Genomic DNA, 17,460 nt, shown 5'->3' with positions numbered 1-17,460 from the left:
TACAAAATTCTCGACTAAAAATCATTTACGTGAAAGTACACAATATATTTTCCTTGTATTAGTAAGATAGCTTAGGGAAACTAGAAAACTATTGGTAATTCATTTCAAAATATTTTAATTTTAACTAATATTGAAATCAATTCTGGAACATATATTTCATATGAAAACAGAAATTATGTATAAGATTTTAAATTCTCGCTAACATACACAAAAGGGAATGATATTTGAAATTAGATTGAATATAATATAATTGTATTCATATAGGTACACGTATAAACGTCTACAGAAAATATGTTAAATTGTTTCTATATTTACATTTACTACCAGTTCGTTCGTTAGCAAGTGGTGACGTGTAAATCATATTTGTAGAGCGTGACGTATTGGTTATATGCGGGTAAATCAAATGCAGTTGGTATGTGCACAAAATGCTTGAAATAATAATAGTTTTGTAAAGACTAGTTATAGTCTTTGTGTAGAGGGCCTTATTGGAGTGAAACTTCTTTATTGACGTTGGAAAACAAATTACCGTCGCATTTTTCGGTTACGCGCCATCTTTTTCTTGTCCCTACCAAGCTTGATTCGAAGCCATTAATAACAAAAAATATATAAAAAACGATAACAATGATTGTGATAATTCAATTATAATTAATGGAATTCTGTAATAATCTTAGTAGTAATAAGGTTAAATAAAATAATTGTGTTATTTGTATTCATGTCTATGATAATGAAAACCTTTTGTTAAACTTTATCTAATTTAACTTTATTTAACCTATTTATGTAAAGTTGCATATAATAGATAATTTTTCGAAAAATAAGGTCATAAAGACGTTTCACTTACGTGTGTAGTACACGTATAGATTTGGATACAGTAATATAGTACAATTAGAATAATTAACTAAAAAGAAAGGCAACTGGCGGCGTTATGGATCTCTTCCAGGCAAATAAGAAGTGAGTGGTGAGCGCAAGAAGTGCAAAACTACATAGGACATAAATTTAATTATGGATACATAGGAGATTTAACATAATAATTCACTGAGAATCGAACACAAGTCCTTTGGGTCGTACGCCTTACGTACTTGTCCTGTTCAGTATAGATATTTGTTGAGCTAAGCTAAGATTAAAAAAAATTTAATTCCAACCTAAATCGCTCTAGATTTTGAATATATTGTAAAAGCCAATATAGCCCATGTAAGAGGAAAATTTAAAAGTATTACAGTGTTTACTATATTTGTAATATCTATGTCGCATTTAGTTGTCACAATAAATTTACAATTTGCTCAACCATTTTATAAATGTTAGGCATAGCCACTTGTGCTCTGATAATTTAACTGCGTTATAGGACATACGAGACCAACAATATTGAAGCCTTCACTTGGTTAATCGCGGAATATGCTGAAAAGGAGTATCAAGAATATCTGTTACCATCACAGAACACAGCCAAATTAGGTTTTAATTAGTAAATTTATAATTTTTATTGTGTTTTTGCTTTGATAAATATTATGTATTAGCAGTGTTGGCCTTAGTGGCTACAGCGTGCGACTCTCATCCCTGAGGTCGTAGGTTCGATCCCCGGCTGTGCGCCAATGGATTTTGTTTCTATGTGCGTATTTAACATTAGCTCGAACGGGGAAGGAAAATATCGTGAGGAAACCGGCTTGCCTTAGACCCAAAAAGTCGGTGTGTGTCAGCCACAGAAGGCTGATCACCTACTTGCCTATTCAATTAACAAATGATTATGAAACAGATACAGAAATCTGAGGCCCAGACCTAAAAAGGTTGTAGCGCCATTGATTTTTTTAAATATTATGTATGTATTACTTCTTTGGATATATTTTTAGTGTAATTACTATATATAATTTATGTTCGATATAGTATTACGAAATACATAGGTAAATCAATAATATTAGTACCAACTGTTAGGCGTCGATATTATGATAATGTTATGGTTTCTCAGATTTTAAACTATAAACATGAGGAATGCGCTAAAACTCGAAGCGGTTTCGACGAACAATGTCCAATAAAGCAAAAAAAATCTCGTAATACTAAACCACTGCTCACGGAAAACCTGTTTTTGTTGTGAACTGGTAATCGATGTAACAGTTGGTACCTTTCTGTTCAGCGTAATGTTAGTTTGTATACCTCCTTACCTGTGGCTCGTGTTATTTAAAAATATATACGGTAAAGAAAATTCTGCATGTATGGCATATAAATGAGGCGACAATTTGCAATTTACATGAAAGTTATAAAAACGCACTTTCTTCCCCTAACGGGTTTTTTTCTTTTAAAGGCCGGCGACGCATGCTCGTTTGCCTTCCGTTACACATAAAAAAAACCTCTTTTACTCCTTAACCACTTACACACAGCTAAAACAAAAGATTTTGCAAGCCTCTAAGAAGTTTGGTGTCCTAATCAACTTGCAACTCTATAAAGCGCAAATTCGGCCCAACATGGAGTACTGTTCTCATCTCTGGGCGGGATCTCCCCAGTACCAGCTCCTTCCATTAACCCGTATTCAAACGATGTTTTCCTTGACCGTTCGAGCGCATATAGACAGAAGTGCATTGGTGCACAGCCGCGGATCGAACCTACGACCTCAAAGATGAGAGTCGCAAGATAAAGCTACTAGGCTAACACTGTGTATATAATTTTTTAACTGTAATATATTTTAGATATGCCAAACCTAGTCTTGACATTCAAAATATAATTTTCAAGGTTTACCGCTTCAAATACATCCGAAATCAATGCTTCGTTGCATCGCGTCGTTTGTATTGATAGTATTTTTAGTCAATATTATCCAAGTGTAATTAAGTTTGTGTTCAGCTTGCTTGTTTTTGTGAAAATTCTAAAACCCAAATAAATCGGGTGGCATAGTTGGCGGATTAATTAACAAAACACTAGTAACATACATTAAATGGACTATGTATATGTCGCAGTAAAGTAGTTAAATCAAAGAGTTAATTGAATCTCTAGACAGTTACTTGTGTGTCGATATTCAATCAAGTCGCTAGGATGTTGATTCAAATAAAGCAGCGTCGAAAACGTTTAACTATCTGTCTGACTGAAAGCCAGCGTGTTGATTAACAATGTAAAACAGGGCTCCGCCATGATTGTTTCATTTGTTATTGTTATTTCGGTGTGATCGTGAAGAACTGAGCTTGGAAATGGTTAGATTAGGTTAGTCTCGTTGCCTAGGAACGTTTAGGAAACTCGTTAAACGTTTCCATCACTCACTTGTCTGACGGAACTTTAGCGACTTGATTGAATATCGATTTTTAATTAACTGTCTAGAGATTCAATTAACTCTCAAATTAAACACTACTGCGTCATATATCCTGTGCTGGTTCCAGCTTGTAGCTGTGTCAGTAATCAGTAAGTTAATTTGCATAGCAAAAACACATTTCCATCAAAACAGGTGATGTTTAATATTTTGAACCAAAAAAATCTTTTATTAACTCCACGTGTATGTTTTGTATATTTTTAAAGTAACCTTGTACTTTTTCACATTAACTGTGTTATTAAATGAATCAGCAGTGATTGCCTTTGGTGGGCGACTCTCATCCCTGAGGTCGTAGGTACGATCCCCGGCTTTGTAGCAATGAACTTGAACGGTGAAGGAATATATCGTTAGGCAACTTGCCTTAGACCCAAGAAGTCGACGGCGAGTGACACGCACGGGATGCTGATCGGTTACTTGAGGCCGAGACCTAAGTAGGTTGTAGGGCCACTGATATATTTTTAATATGCTTGTTTAAACGTTGACGAAGGCCTTATATTCCGTAGATGTCCACGGACTACGGAAAAAAGACAAAAAATATCAAAGACATCAAATAAAATACGAAAAGTAAAATGTCATGTGGGTTTCCGGTTATGTATTTAGCCTTGTCGGTGACACGTCAGCGGTGCTGGCTTGCGTACTATAGATTTGCTGATATTTCTCATATATATATATATTAGCGGCATTGAACGCATAGGACAGAGAGTGAGAAGCTAAATGACGAAAACATCAAACGGACGTAATATTATTACTAGATAAACTGTTGACCAATCACAAACAAACGAAACGTCTTTCGTCTTTTGTTTTAGCATCCCAACAGAACGGGTCGCTTCGTCTGTGATTGGACTAGATCAGTAGGAGAAAACGCGCCATCATTTCTCGTTTTTTACTATCGAATAATGTAAAGATGTGTTGGCTGATGAAAACTTGCCTGTCTAATTAGTACTGTTCGTGCGGGACTAATTTAATTAGTGCCGTACTAATTTTTCTGTCAATGCAACTGGCCTTATTACGACCACCTGCAATAGTTTAAGCCCAAATGTAAATTTTATTAGTGAAAGTATTATCATTACATAAAAATTTAAATGTATGCATGTTCAACCATGAAGTCCAGTGTTTCTAACTAAAATATTCTCAATAGATTTTTCTATTTGTGTCCATTTAACGCTTACTATGGCAAAGGTAAATAACGTATTTGTCGAGGTTTTATTATTATTAAAAAGGATTTACGATGACTTGACCAGTGTACAACCAAGCCGCGCTTTTTTTTTGTAACAGACGGGCAGGTGGCTCACTTGTCTAGCTCGCAAGTGCGTTGCAGGCATTTTAAGAATTGGTATGTTCTTTTCTTGATGAACCCTAAAACGAATTGGTTCAAAAATGCGGTGGGCAGCTGGTTACACAAGTGGTGCGTGGCAAAAAATCCATTAAAAAACGCTAATGAGGTGATGGATGTCCGTCGTTCTCCAACAACCCGTATAACAGGTGGAATTTCGTATTTTGTCACGTAAAAAATATTCAAAATAAAATGTACACATCAGGAAATATGAAAGGCTTTAATACTAGATAAACTTTGACAGGAAGGTAATTAACCCAGTATACATTTTTTTATGTTATGCGATGTTTTTTTTACAACGATAATTAGCAAGTGCCGGTAATTTGAGTGTTGATAAGCGTTCTTAATTTAAACATTGAAATGAATATTTAACAATAGTAACTAAAACGTAGTGATACTACCGCTAGGTTACTTACTAAAGTAATCTTTTAAAAATGTTTTAGATAAAAATTTAAGATATATGATGTCATTTTGTTCTTGCACTTTTTATAGAACAAGGAGCAAACAGACAGGAGGTTTACCTTAAGTAAGTGATATCGCCGCCCATGGACACAATGTCGGCCTTTTCGTTGGTAATACTTTTCCACTCCAACCCACCTATTATCATTTTTGTAGTAATAAGTAACATTCTTCACTGAGATTATGAAAATTATATAGTTATATATAAGTTTCGTATTTAAGGTAATGTTTACTTAAATACTGACACGTGTATTCAAACACGTACTAGGTTATAACGGAATTTTCTATCACAATTATTTTGTATTAAAGACAACTTGTCAAGTATTAATTGCTTTATTTTCATTATAAATCGGTGGGTAGCCGTGTTATAACTGGTTTATAATATCCAGGCCATGGGTATAGAGGTTAAGACCTTAATCCATTACTAGGCTTCCTTAATTTGATAAAGAATGTCGTTATTCATGAAAAACATTATATGTAATCTACCGTGGGCGTGGTCGGTTCAATCGATACATGTCAGAAGGAAATATTCGGAGGTCATTGCGATGTCGTACATCGTATTGCCGTCATTTGTATTCAAACGTTGTGTTATATACACTTTTTTCTGAGCTGTATTTGTATTATTCAGTCACCAATGTAGTTAGACTATAAAGTTTTAAATACGGAGGGTATTTAAAAAAAATATGTAAATACCCTCACAGAAGCGTATAAAAGCCGCACATACATAAACAATGCCATTCTTGCAGGTGTTTGACAGTATTTTATGCAATCGAAACCGACTTTTTAATAAAAATGTATTATGGTTTCGTATTTGATAGAATATACTATAAGTAGAAAGACTAACTTTAAGGCCGCTATCTCACCGGGATGCCATGGCGTCGTCGCTGGCTACGTACCCAAACAATTTGTATTGAAATGTATGGCAGTTAATACACTTGACACAATTTGGAAGCGCAGCCGGGACCAAAGCATCAAACCTTTCTGAAACCATCTTCCTTTTTTTCCGTTCTGGACCCTTAGCCAGCGACGTCGCCATGGCATCACCGTAAGTAGCTACCTAAAATAAAGGCGACAAAGTACTTGTCATCTATGGCGTATCGTTTCTGAATAATACCATAAGATTTTACTAGCCATGACTCAGTGTCCATGTAAGTCTTGAACTGATGAATCATTATCGCAAGTACGTTTATTTACTAATTAGGTATATTTGTCGTTCAACATAACTGAGTAACAGCTGATTCATTAATGTTATGATAATAAGTGTTTGTTTAGGATTGCTTTGGAATTTTGGTTGGTTGATTATATAATTTATATCGTTAATTTTACCAGTAGCTGTGCCCAGAGATTATGTTCCAGTTGAGGTGCTTGATTGTAGAAGCCTTCAAATGGACCGTCCAATACAATTGTTAAATATTGAATCTGTAATTCTTGATTGCGTTCAAATCAAACCAAAATGTTTTTTTTTTCTAATTCATTATCAACAGAGTTTTAGCTTAACACTGCTACTCAGTGGCTATCTAAGACAATCCAGCAGCAGTGTTTGCCTGTGTGGCTTAAGTAGTAGTAGTAAGTGGCTTAAGCGTATCGTTTTCAATCTTTTATAGTACAGGCTTGTACCTTATCTGTTTGACATTAAATATTCTGTCTGAGTGGGTAGTTCCAGAAATTATCTTTTTGCAATTTTAGTTTTTCCAAAGAGGAAGAGACCACAGACCCTTTTTTGCTACGGTGGCATGACTGCTTAGTGTAAGATGCAGAGTCGAGACAGCGAATTATGACATTAAAAATCTTTATACATACGGGAGTCATAGTTAGCGTAACTTAACGTCATTTTATGAAGCCAAAGTAGTCCCGTCTGTGTCAGTTGACAATTCCTTAACGTTAGGTGCCGTCAGTGAAAGCATCACACAAAAATATGTCTTATTAGAGTAATATTAGTACTTGTAATTATTAGTACTCTCATTTCGTGAATGAATCAAAACGTTTATATTTTTTTTACCATAAAATGTGCTTCTGTGACGGTTTTTGCCACGGTTCGCAGTACAATTTGATACAAAAACAAGGTGAAAGTTATGATGGGTAGGCCATTATGTTCACGGATTGTTTCGTAATATGTAGTTTATCATTTGAAAATTTAGTGTTATTGCTTGAGACATGCGACTTCCTAAACACAACTGTATAAGATTCATTTCACTTCGATATTTTCATGGTCTGGTCTCCGTGAATGACCTTTGGCAAGTTGTACTGCGAGTATCCAGACCTAATACAGATCCAGAGAGTGACTTAAATCGATAAGATACAATGATATATAACTTATCAGGAACGGCTTTCGATTCATTTAAATAGCAACTGATTTGTTCGTTTCCTATGTTTAAGGGCTTGAAGGGTTATTATGTTATTATTTTTATGTAATATTTTAGTATTTTTTTAATATTAAGTTGTCATTTGTTTATTGTTTAATGTTACTTACTTATAAATAAGTAAATAAAACATTTGTAAAGATTATTCATCGAGTATCAGAAATTCAATGCTGTAATTTGCGTTGGATTTGCTCACAAATACACGCTTTGGTTGACAGACTTGCCGTACGCAAAAGTTCACAAGTATTGGTATTGTTTATAAGCGATGATGTGGAAAATACAAAGGAATCAGGCTCTATTGCCTTTCCACAGGATGTCTGGCTTCGATGGTGAAGAAAATTGATATTACCTGTATTATATTTACTTTTACCATACGCCGACTCATGAGCGGAATTTATTTATACATACACGTAATTTAATAGTCTGTTTAATGAAGTTGAATCGTCCCTTTCTAGTGACAAGTGGTTCGGAAAGTGGCTTTTACCGAAAACTAAAACAAAAACTTCTCTTTTAATAATCTTTAATAAAATTTGATGTACAATAGACTGGTATGAAATCCTGAAGTAAATTAATTTATTTAGTTTGTAACAAATAATTAGTCTCTAAAAAAGCTCAGCTTATTTTAAAAAAAAAAGTTTCATAGAACAGGTGTAAACAGGCGGTGGAGAGTTCGTTGTTGGCCTATAAATAATGAATTATAGTATCTGATAAACATTTATGACGTCACAGCTAATTTGCAATGCTGTGCCATTACAGTTGTTTTTTGTGTTAGAAACGGGACATTAACACCGTTACGTAATATGTAGATGTTTTGTCATTTACTTTTCTGAAGCCGTTGAGCGAAATTTTTTATAGCCATTGATTTGTAACGATTGCCCATCAACATTATCTCAATAAAAATGATAATTAGGTTATTATCGATTGTATATTTAACATATACTATTGTGTAGAAAAAGGCCAATTTTGGAAAGGCAGGAAACGCACCAGCGAGCCTTCTTGCAATGTAAACGGCGGTGTCACTTAACGTTATATAAAATATAAGTGTTATATTTACTTGGCATTTTTTAGGTTTATAAAGTTTTCCAGTTTTCGTTTTTAACCTTGGGTCAAAGAACTTCAAACTTCATTTATAAATAACCAATCAATTATAAGCATATTATTGACATAGATTAAACAAATATGAACTATACTATTTTATTTAGGATGCAACCCCATTCCGGGAGGACTCTTCAACTTTTACAACCCATTTTTTTTTGTTTTTTGCCGTCGCCATCCAATTTTTGCGTTTCAATCTTGTCGGCCCATCGCTCTTAGGGTTTGCCCTTGTTTCGTTATCCTTCAGTCAGTCCATACGGTTACCATTTTGGATCATCTTCCAACTGTATAATGAGCTACATGCCTCCCATCTTTAATTGAGTTGTAGAACATGTTGCTCAGCAACTATAATTCAGCATTCCGCAGTCTTCATGAGTTATTTCTAATGGCGATACCGTTGAAATCTTACGTTTTTGAATTCAATTATTAAATGCTCTCAACAGCCGTAGCTCTAATTGTTAACGTAGGTATCATTATTGTGAGTTATAGGTGTTTACGCTTGTACATTTAGTAAGTAGTTCTAGTAGGTAAATATAAATAAAAACATGATCTAAGGTAGTCTTTTCCTTTGTTTTTCTTTTTACATAGGATTCAAATAGTCTAACAACTACGCAGAAAGATCTGTGGCCGAGAAGATAAGCAGCACGCAGGTCTGGTAGGCTTGGCGACAGGCTCTGGTTGAGAGTTGCCCTAATCACTAAAAGTCAATTGGTCGTCAAACATTGGCTAAATTAACGCTTGCTCTGTATAATTTATAACAAATAAAAAAACTTGTATAAATCACCACGAGTCCAAATATGCTTACAAACAAAGAATCTAAGAAGCTTATATTATTAGATTATAAATTAATATTCAGCTTTTAGAGTTTTCTCTGCTATATTTGGTATGTAACGAATGTCGCATTGTGATGTCACAATACATATAGACAGTTAAAGAGAAACCATTTATATAAGTTCAACATTTATATGTGGATTACAAAGTACCCACTATTTTATATAGCGCGGGGGCTGTGGGGCTGGGTCTATACTCCCTCCCCTCTCCCTCCCCTATTCAAAGGCCGACTAGGGAGATCCTTCCCACTAAAACACCTCAGCCCTTAACACCCTCATAAGATGGGCCCACGGGGTTCGCCAAGGCATTCTACCCAAGGAACCCAGGCTTATCCGACAAAGAGCTCAATTAAGATCGGTTCCGGCCCACTCGGGACCGAGAGACCAGCCTTGAACTACCGGCCAGTCTACGGTCCATCCCAGATCTCTCCCTAAATCGCTCGGCAGCCTCATTCTGCAGCATTACATGCTGACAGGTAAAGTTAGGTCCGCATCTATGACCGATACCCAGTCATGACGCTGCCGTGTTCAGGTGACACACTCACCCCAAGGTGTGCTTCTCCGTGTCATTCGGAAAGTTCTCACTAACATGGATCTTCACAGGCGGCGGTAGCTAGTTTGCCACCATCATATATAAAGATATAAGAATCGAAGTGCGTAAAGTGTACTACTAATTCTGTTGATCAAAATTAGGTCTTATACATCGTTTTTCTGTGATATAAAAGCTTTTTAACAAATTGTATAAATGTTATAGTTTATGTTTGTACAATAAACATACATTTTGCTAGGTAAGAATTTATTTTTATAAAATTAAGTAGAAAACCCGTCACACATTCAAGGATACACATTCTTCTCTTTCATAACCCTTTTGTGATATAATTGTAACATTTGTTATATATATGTATGTGTGAGTTTGTAGGAAACTTAAGAATTACTTAACCGGTTTAGAATATTCATATTTTTTTATTATTAAATAGACGATAGCGATCAGTACTACTGTGTGATCATTTTTATAAGCATAAAAGTGGATGTAATAAAACTAGTGTTTAGTTGAATATTATGGTTATTAAATCTCTGATTTAACCCAATTTTCTATACAACAAAGGCGTTGCAAACTTTTAATAGATTGTTTGCTTTCAATTTAGTAAAGAGGCCGGACGGGATAGATCTATTTTGGGTACAAACACTGTCTAAGTGTATTTAATTTACTATTGATATTATACTATGTCTTGTAACGTTTCTTAGAGAAATGAATTATAGGCCACTGAGGTATTCTCTGCTAATAATAAACCTAGGTAGCGAACTGTTTTTAAAAATCTTTACAAAAGTTCATATTAGCCAGAGATTAGCTCGCCTTGGTTTACTAAAGTAACAATTCTTAATTCAAATTGCCTGGAAAACAAAAGAAAACAACATTTGTTTTATAATGGCATTGTAAAAATTCATAGGTAATGTTTGTTTATACCATAAACAATATTACGTGTTTTAAATAATTCTTCCGTACAACCTGTAGTAAACATAGAACAAGATGTTCAAAGTTTCTCACGGGGCCGCGATGTCGCCGCATGGTACCGGGGCAGGAGGTTAGGCAAGCGTTGCACAAGTGAATGTCAAGAATTGCGCTAAAATTGTCGAGATCCTGCCACTCGTGTCAGATGGTGAAATTGACAAATTTAGAGATATAAACGCAATTTTATTAAATTGTTGTAAAATAACTGACTAATGGGAAAAGTCATAATTAGGCAGTAATGTTTAATTATTTATTAGTAACAGTAGTAATTTTATAGCTAACATACATATTATTAAACACTTAGACAATATACAAAGTGAAAACAGATTACATCGTCAAACAATATAATATGAAACAGAAAACATAAGTTGGTAAGTACATTAATAGACAAAAATAAAACTTAAATTTAACATTAAACAAACGACAATTAATACATAATATTTCTAAGAAAAAAACTAGATTGTTACTGCTAAATAAAGTTAAAGTCTTCCCGCCTCTTCAAATGTTACCTCATATCCTGTTTGGTGAGGTGGAAAATATCCTCATAATTAGTGTCATAGTGAGATAAAACCCGAAACATTGGTGAATTATGCAATGATAAATTCATATGTATTATGTTCTAGTAGCTCTTTCGATAGTGGATTTGACATTTAAAACCGTGCATTTTAGTAATTACTAGACCTTTTCATACCAGAATATACTTACGATTACTTGGTAAAACAAAATTGATTTTTTAATCTTCTGAATCAGCGAGTTTCTCTCGATAGTTCGTGAAATGTAGGCCAAAAAAGTTTTATTATTCACCATATTTTATTAGATATGGCGCTGAAACTTGGACTGTGCGAGTATCCAAAAGAAGGAGGATATATGTCCAATGAAAATAAGTGTTCGAGACGGTGGCTCAGGATTTCCTGTACAGTGAAAAGGACGAATTTGTCAATTCTCAACTGCAAGTGACGGAACCGTCTTTCTTTAGTGTGTTACCAGAAGATTTTGCGCGAGGTCTTGATGACTGAGAGAAGCTTGTGGTGACCTTCCACTCTGGAAGGCACGATACCCCGAGGCCGATCCTACTCGCTGGAACGACCAAGTTCGTAACAGGCCTTAGTATTACGCATTATTAGTGCTGAGGCTTGACGAAAATAGGGGGGAATGGAGGAAAATATGCAAGAAACGGTAACTTTTACTAATAATGAACGCGACTTAAAAAGAAGAAATTTCGCACCATCTAATAATATTAATATAGACCGGCTTCGTGTCTAGTCATTTTCATTCGTAGTCTATATCACTGCTCCACTGTGCATTTGTTATATTTAGGCGGCCATATTGTGTATTAAAATAACAATATAGGTATATAAAGGATTAGTAGAGCATTACGGCTATTGATGTGTGAATGTAAACTGATATTTGCTAAAATCAGCTTTCAAATTGTCGACATATGAACAGGTATTATGTCGCGAATTTGCAAGGTTTAAATTCTCGAAAATTATTGATTACAGTAATTCTATACTTATGCTTTGTTTGTAACATTTGAAAACAATTTACCCTATTAACTTGGTATGATTAGAGACAAGTAAACTACCTATGCTTTACCTTACCTTTACCTTTATACATATAGGTAAACAGATACTAACATATACCATCTGTTTATTTGCTGTATAGATAAATAACTAAGATACCAACTGCAGCGCCATCTGCCGGGTTGATTTGAATTTAAACCATCCAAACGCATACAAAAGAGTTCATTCAAATCGATCCAGCCGTTTATGAGCAGTTCAGTGACATACAGCGTACAGTACAATTATATATATATATATAAAGATGGTAGGTATGTCTATTTAGGGTTAAACAAATATAATAAATATGTTATTGGTACGTTCTCTGTTATACCGTCCGTCATGGTTATCCACTTTTATCTCATCACGAACTTAACCTTTCAATACTCAATTAAAATATTTTGCTTCTATATATAATACTACGAGTATCTCCTGGTTTGATGTGTTATTGAGTTCTTGAATAATAATTGGACTAGCTTCAAATGTTTTCAAAATTCTTGAAAGGCCGGCAACGCACTTGCGAGCATCCTGCCCGTTTGCCTGTTATTACATAGAAAATTTAATAAATGTATTCGATAATTATTTGAAGAATTTTATACAAAATATTTATTTCCTTGTATTCTATTCTTACAGTAACTTAATACATTAGAAAACTTATTAGTACATAACAGAAACTATGAACATGGTAATAAAATATTCATAGTCGCAAAACAAGAAAACATATATCCTAAACCTTAAACTTAGAATTTGCTGTCTTCTATACAAATTTCAACAATTCAGTCCGATTTTATGGCCTTACTTTGTGCAGTTCTATATACGTAAGAACGAATAAAAGACGAATCTATGGAAGGTTTAATTGTAATGAAAATCCTTTATTTATATTGTCTGGTTTTCTTTATTACGTTCAGAACTTGTTCATAACATATAATAATTTGTATGTTAATGAGGTAAACACGTATCGTAGTTCATCGATCACGCAATACACATAATTATTTGGCATTCTATTAGGTAATTAAGTCGCGCCTCTTTGCAGAAGTAGTATGATCGAGATGGTTTACTGGGTATTTGGCTCCTTGGGTAGAATGCCTTGGTGAACCCCGACAGTGACGGGCGTGTGAAGGGCTGATGTGTTTTTAGTGGGTAGGGTCTTGCTACCCCTCTAAAGAGCTTTTAGTGTAGACCACACACCCCAGTCCCCGCGTCAAGCTCGACATCCATGGCGCTGGCCTGCCTCAGTGGATTTTCACCTCATTTAAAAGCAAAGTAGGCTTAAAATAATGGTATTTATAAGTCACCCTACAGCTACATGTATGTATATAAATGAAAACACTTAGACAATGTACAAAGCCTAAATTATATTAATGGATAAAACCTGTTTGGTAAGGTGGAAAATGTCTAAATGTTCGTACATTCTATTCTAATGATAACGCAGATAGTTTGTGTTGTTCGTACGAGGCACATGGATCAATTGTGAATATCTTGGGTCTATCTATCCACTATCTATCTATAAATATCGCTGTAAGTCGGGTTTTTAAATATCCCATTAATTTTAATGTATTTATAATATTATCTGCTGCTGTCAGCGGATTGTCTATGACTATACTTAATATAACGGAAATGCTTCTATGAGTTACGATTCCATATCAGCCTTTTAATTACTAACAAAGGAATGCAATGACTAATGACATGCTTTCTTGTTGTAGTTGTATTTACTTACATTTATCATGCAAGTAGTTTAAGCAAATAGCAGAAAGACTTCTTGCGTACAATTTAACACTGTACAACACTTAAATATTCATAAATCCAATTGAAAGGAACATATTGAATTAACACCATTAGTAGCAGGCGTAAAATACATAATCCTCAAATTAGAAACACTTGTAAATTGCAACACTAAAGATAAACAAACAAATATGATATTTCAGGAGTAATTGTTGCCCGGCGGTAAACGCCTTTTAAGGAAATAAAGTACGTTTTTAGGAAAAAGAAGATTTGACACTCCACTGCTGATAGGCTAGGACATGTAGGGGTCCAATAAAAAAAAACAAACACTGATTTTCAGCCAAGTTTCTATTAATGTTCAAGCCACTCCCGGCTTTACCATTTATATAGGACACATTGAAAGCAGAAATGAATACAAATCAAAATGTACAGCAAATTAGATGCCAATAATGAATTGCTTTTGTAAAACATATTGTGTACGATAAGGTTTTGTCACATATGTGGATCATAATACGGAATGAGGATTACGAAAGCCAGGCCGTGAATACAAAGTGTATTGTTATGGGCAAGGAATGTGCTGGCATTGTTGTCAATTTGGCGAGGGTTATATCAGTTTAGTTACATTTAACATGTTAAAACTTAAATAGGAATATTTATTTATTTGTCTAATTTACATTGAAATATACGTATAATTAATCTGTTTGCACTACTAACAAAACACAACACAAATAAAAACAGAAATAAAAGATTACGATAATAAATTAAATTTTAATTTGATTTTTTTATTAACTAGTAGATATTAATAATTAATAAAATAGTACAGAAATCTATATTTTATTGTCAGTCATAAACCACGCTAAAGTATTCATCGTAGATTTGATTTTATCTAAGTATATGATGTTTGAATTAAAAACAATAAATACGTTTGGTTCCTTCACTATAATTTCAATGGTTGAATCTTAGTTAAAAATACATTACAATATAATTACATACATCCTCGATACAAAAAACACAATGTCACCTCTAAATTTTGTCTAATTTCATTTTTATTCCATCAAGTGTAGGAGGTAAAATTATTGAATTACACCACATTACTATGACCCAAAGCTGTTACTAGCAATTTTATTCAATATTTATTTATTTACAGAAATACAGTCTATCCCAATACGATAATGTCAATAAAAAAAGAATATTAAAAACATAATATACACAATATCGCTACTGTGAATTCACTTTATTATAGAAAAACTGATTAATTTACTAGTACCGCCTTACAGTCTTATGTCACCCGTATTTCAGGCATACGTTGGTTTTACTAGTCACTCACTCGCGGTTGAAATCCTGAATTTTGACTAATACGAGCACTTAAAGGCGCTGTTCGTTACTACTTGTAAACTACGCAGACAGGCTATTAGTAATTCTAACTTCTATACTTCTGCGTTTCTCTGCTATATGATTCAATTCCTCTACAGAAGCTATCCCACAGAACACACTACTTTTCAAGAATACAGTATGAGACCATAAAGTAATAGAGAGACAATATTATTAGCCAAGATAGTGACCTCAAACTATGCACGTCGTTCGAGGTCAACGATCTGACGTCATCGGTATGTTTACTATCTTAGAAGGTTCATAGTAAAGAATGTTGTTGACACTTATAGTGCTTATGACAATTGTGCACCGAGATATAAATGTTTAATAATTATAAAGCCTTTATAGGCGCTTTCTTTCTATGTGCGCCTTTAACATTCGCTCGAACGGTGTAGGAAAACATCGCGAGGAAACCTTGAGCCTATTGCCTTAGACCTATTTGCCTATTAGATTCACAAATAATCATGAAACAGATTCAGATATCGGAGGTCCAGAACTCATATGGTTGTAGGGCTACTGATTTATTTTATATTATTAGTAATATAAATTATTTTTAAGTACGCAGCCTTTGTATGTGTGAACAGCTGATCTCATTGTTATAGTTATAATACGTCAGTACATGTTATTTTCCACACTATTTTGAAATGTATTAAAATTGATTATATATATTTAATCAATATCATTCTTCTAGTTCATAAAAACTCAGTAAGTGCCCGCTTTAAACTAAGAAACTCTTTCGTCTCCTTCTGATAAATTGTATTTACCCTGTTATGGATAAAGACAAAAATTCTTACAAAACAATGCAATTTGATAGATTTGTTTTACGTATGAATGAATTTCATTATGATTTCAAATTGCTTTTCACAGCCATAAACACTATGTTCTAGTATATTCGTGTGATTTATATATTAAATAAATATCATTAGCCTACAACGATAGGTTACACAGTTATAACGTTTCCAGAAGATGACGTCTAGAGGTATAATAATTAATTATAATAAAACATGTCATTGTCAGCATGTTGCCTCTTCTCTACCAGCTTCTTTAATATTGTCAGCCCTCCGTGCTTCGTTTCTCAGGAACTATGATTTAGCTTTACACATATATATGTTAAATAGGAGATATTTTAATAGCCTCAATATTTCTTTATGTCTTTCTGAATGATCTTTAAGCAAAATGTTCTCGCTTCATTGAGTATTTCCACTTGCTCGACTGACCTTTTATAAAGGATGTATCTTTAATTACTGTATCGTAGTCAGTCATTGTGGGTGTCCATTTTCCGGTTAGTGATAATGATCATGTAATTGCGGAGTGTGATGATAATGGGATTTTATAGTAGATGCGTGAGAAATTTATTTTTATTGTTTAGAGGTCTTCATTAATGTTACAGTTAATTATAGAGTGGTCTTGAACTGAAGTTTAAGTTTTTTATTTTGTTATTCTTTTCGTATTCTATTTGAAATGAAAATATTTGTGCTACTACTTTATTTAGAGGACATAATTTCCAGGTTATAAGTCAAATCAAACAGTTATTGTGCTGCATGACCTGTAGTTAATTTCAAACTAATTTTGAATAAGAAAACGAAGGATTTCGTTTCGATCATGCGATCAAACGTCATGCAAATTCTTGTTATAATTCAAATAGTCTCGTTTTTTGTAATTAATTTTGTAATTATTTTAAATACATTCACGTCATGTTATTTTCAGACTTGAGTTGAGAATTGGCTTAATTGCTCTGTTTTTACATGTTAAGGAAAATTCTGAGGTTGAATGATAATGGGAATGTTTTGTTGATGATTTTTTTATTTTCTTTTTTTTCTACTTAACCAAAAATTTCTGCTAATTTTATTGTGTACTTATTTTATCTTGTGTATGATTTAGTTGTGTTTTTTTATGTTTGTAACATATATGTTTACTTCAATTGTCTATACATCTTAGATAGCGTAA

The 17,460-nt window shown here is 33.7% G+C and overlaps 1 protein-coding gene across 2 annotated transcripts in view; it reads left to right on the top strand.

Annotated features, from left to right (window-relative positions):
• The window catches only part of LOC123710489 (TBC1 domain family member 12-like), a 44,806-nt gene that overhangs the window by 2,990 nt on the left and 24,356 nt on the right, over positions 1–17,460 (top strand). The gene's annotated exons all lie outside the window — the stretch shown is intronic.

Source organism: Pieris brassicae, chromosome 5 (genome assembly GCF_905147105.1).
Source record: "Pieris brassicae chromosome 5, ilPieBrab1.1, whole genome shotgun sequence".
NCBI lineage: Eukaryota > Metazoa > Arthropoda > Insecta > Lepidoptera > Pieridae > Pieris > Pieris brassicae.
The sequence above is the reverse complement of the archived record's forward strand: the minus strand, read 5'-3'. Positions and strand labels throughout refer to the sequence as shown.